A 4,243-nucleotide genomic window follows, 5' to 3' on the forward strand; every position below is an offset into this window, starting at 1 on the left:
TGGCATTTTATTTAATTAAAATATTAATTGAACTCAGTTAATTAAAGCTCCAGTCCGTAACTTTTTTGGGTTAAAAATGATCCAAAATAAATTTTTGAGCAGGTACATAACCAGCCAGATTTCAAAACTCTCTGCTTGCCTTAGCTCGATTCAAAACGGTAAGCTTGCAATGATGTTTTTAATTCCAGTGGTACTGGTGCATTTCCGCGGGAAATTCGAGCATGTCTTTGCGTCATTACGTCACATCTGTACGCATAAAGGATCGCATGATGGCGGATCCAGAAAGGTTCAAACGACAATCACCAGTGACAACTGGAGATTCACCTGTTGTAAAATGCAAAAGACTTCGGACTTCGGAGTGGCTACAGAAAAAAAGAGACTGCAACCGGCCCATGCGAAAACAAGGACAAATATCGGGAGGGCATTAAATGTACGCAATACTGATGTTGTTAACATTAACAATGTGAGAGCAAAGTATAATTTGCATGGTTTGACATGATATGACAAGCGATCGTTAGATTTAATCAGTGTGGTTTACTGCAATGCTTTTTTCCCCTTAGTTGGTCAGAACAAAAGTGGATGTTACTTACTTATTCAGATGACATTTTACAGTGAAAATTCTTGTTGGTGATTGGTCATATTTCCAAAAAGTAGAATCTGTGATACTGAATGACAGTATCCACACCGCCGTGGTGTGGATACCTGACAGCCGCACATTCTCCTCAAAACATTGGATTCATCCGCGCTGTGCCATGCCGAGGCACAACCCACGTAAAGTTGATAATGCCGGGAATAACTGCAATTGCAGATTTCGAACAGAGATGGCGACAAAAAGGAAAAACTACAGACTGCGGCTTTAATTAAATTATCATTTTAAATCACTGTTACAGCCCTGCCCCTGATTTCTTAATTTCTTTTTTATGTTGGTGAGAATTCTAGGACTAACTCCTCCTTGAAGGGCGGGATTGCCCTAATGAAGATCAGCTGCACCTGTGGAAACCTATTTAAGGAGCTCCTGGATTTTGTCTAGCTCTCTCTCATTTTTGTTTTGTGACTTTGTTTGAAGAGTGGGTTCTTGGGTTTGTGTTCCCATACGATTTCCACAGCTCCACAAACCTCATTTCCAGCTGTTTATTGATTTGATGTTGTGTTGATATTTACTATTATTACTTCATGTTTTGACCCTAGACATTATTTGTTTAACTTTAAATAAAATTATATTTTCTATATTGAAACCCATTTTGTGAATTGTCCTCTTTGTTATGACTTTGAGCCGGGTCGTAACAATCACCTGGCTGATAAAAGATGGTAGTAAAACTTTATTTTATTTTGTTTTATTTTGGCATTTGTTTACCCTTAAATTAGATTAAAATATTTAATTTAAAATTGTATCATTTATTTATATATTTATTTTAACACTGTTGACATTTTAACATTAAGTTAGATTAAAATACTTAAATAAAAATTTATTTAGCCTATTTATTTATTTTGACACTGTTGTCATTTTACCCTTAAATTAGATTAAAATATTTGATTTATATTTTAAATTCAATTGATAAAATGATCATTTTTGGCTGATAAAAGATTCCACTAATTCTGTCTAGTAAATAAACACCTGAATGTTTGCAGGTTGTGTTGGACATATTGAAAATCCTTCACACTGCCAACACTTAATATATAATATCTTATATATATATATATATATATATATATATATATATATATATATATATATATATATATATATATATATATACAGGTCCTTCTCAAAAAATTAGCATATTGTGATAGTTCATTATTTTCCATAATGTAATGATAAAAATTAAACTTTCATATATTTTAGATTCATTGCACACCAACTGAAATATTTCAGGTCTTTTATTGTTTTAATACTGATGATTTTGGCATACAGCTCATGAAAACCCAAAATTCCTATCTCAAAAAATTTGCATATTTCATCCGACCAATAAAAGAAGTGTTTTTAATATAAAAAAAGTCAACCTTCAAATAATTATGTTCAGTTATGCACACAATAGTCAATACTTGGTCGGGAATCCTTTTGCAGAAATGACTGCTTCAATGCGGCGTGGCATGGAGGCAATCAGCCTGTGGCACTGCTGAGGTGTTATGGAGGCCCAGGATGCTTCGATAGCGGCCTTAAGCTCATCCAGAGTGTTGGGTCTTGCGTCTCTCAACTTTCTCTTCACAATATCCCACAGATTCTCTATGGGGTTCAGGTCAGGAGAGTTGGCAGGCCAATTGAGGACAGTAATACCATGGTCAGTAAACCATTTACCAGTGGTTTTGGCACTGTGAGCAGGTGCCAGGTCGTGCTGAAAAATGAAATCTGCATCTCCATAAAGCTTTTCAGCAGATGGAAGCATGAAGTGCTCCAAAATCTCCTGATAGCTAGCTGCATTGACCCTGCCCTTGATAAAACACAGTGGACCAACACCAGCAGCTGACATGGCACCCCAGACCATCACTGACTGTGGGTACTTGACACTGGACTTCAGGCATTTTGGCATTTCCTTCTCCCCAGTCTTCCTCCAGACTCTGGCACCTTGATTTCCGAATGACATGCAAAATTTGCTTTCATCCGAAAAAAGTACTTTGGACCACTGAGCAACAGTCCAGTGCTGCTTCTCTGTAGCCCAGGTCAGGCGCTTCTGCCGCTGTTTCTGGTTCAAAAGTGGCTTGACCTGGGGAATGCGGCACCTGTAGCCCATTTCCTGCACACGCCTGTGCACGGTGGCTCTAGATGTTTCTACTCCAGACTCAGTCCACTGCTTCCGCAGGTCCCCCAAGGTCTGGAATCGGTCCTTCTCCACAATCTTCCTCAGGGTCCGGTCACCTCTTCTCGTTGTGCAGCGTTTTTTGCCACACTTTCTCCTTCGCACAGACTTCCCACTGAGGTGCCTTGATACAGCACTCTGGGAACAGCCTATTTGTGCAGAAATTTCTGTCTGTGTCTTACCCTCTTGCTTGAGGGTGTCAATGATGGCCTTCTGGACAGCAGTCAGGTCGGCAGTCTTACCCATGATTGCGGTTTTGAGTAATGAGACAGGCTGGGAGTTTTTAAAAGCCTCAGGAATCTTTTGCAGGTGTTTAGAGTTAATTAGTTGATTCAGATGATTAAGTTAATAGCTCATTTAGAGACCCTTTTCATGATATGCTAATTTTTGAAATAGGAATTTTGGGTTTTCATGAGCTGTATGCCAAAATCATCAGTATTAAAACAATAAAAGACCTGAAATATTTCAGTTGGTGTGCAATGAATCTAAAATATATGAAAGTTTAATTTTTATCATTACATTATGGAAAATATTGTCAATCACAATATGCTAATTTTTTGAGAAGGACCTGTATATATATATATATATATATATATATATATATATATATATATATATATATTGTATTGACAATATATATTGTAGTCTTGAGGTATTATATATGGTCCTAGGGAATGTAGAATGTCACATTTCTTTTTCAATGTTGGATTTCTTGCAAGTTGCAACAGTGTGCTGAAAGTGTATTTCCTTTATAGCTTGTTTGTCTTATTCAAACCTTGAATGCACGATGTGGTCGTGGTCTGTGGAGCAATGCATTGCTGTGTGGTGACCTCTGTGTTCCAGCCACCCACATTTCCATGCAGTGCATCACAGGCCTCAGAGGTCTGCCTCGTATCCGGACGCAGGGAATTCCCACTGCTGATGGTTTGTGTGAGGAGACAAAGACACCAACAGCGGCAGCAACTACTAAACACTCTGGGACTAATATCAGAAAGGCTGCATGGATAGATGGAAAAGGTATGTTTGAAAACTTCACAGCTGCCACATCAAAACTATGTATGTAATGTAAAGCTGATATTTCTTTTCAGCATAATTTAGAGCTGTTCTTAGGTTCAAAGACAGCTGGACAAAGCACATAATCTTGCAATGATTTGTTCTCACAATAGTAAGTATTTGAATAGTGAATCAGTGTCTAAGTGTCATTATGAAACATATGTTTAGATTTTGCTTTACTGTCGGCAACACTTATAGTTGATATTCAAAATGTTATTTTGTACGGTTGACCTTGAATAAACACTACTTAACAACAATACTGTATTTTAAATACATAACAAAGACTTTCTTGTTTCTCTTGAACAAAAGATTTTGAACAAAAGATGTATTCATCAAAGAATCCTGACAAGTCTTCACAAAAATATGAAGCAGCACAACTGCCAAATGATAATAAC

This window comes from Siphateles boraxobius, unplaced genomic scaffold (assembly GCF_051911475.1).
Source record: "Siphateles boraxobius isolate OS27281-9 unplaced genomic scaffold, OSU_SipBor_1 33, whole genome shotgun sequence".
NCBI lineage: Eukaryota > Metazoa > Chordata > Actinopteri > Cypriniformes > Leuciscidae > Siphateles > Siphateles boraxobius.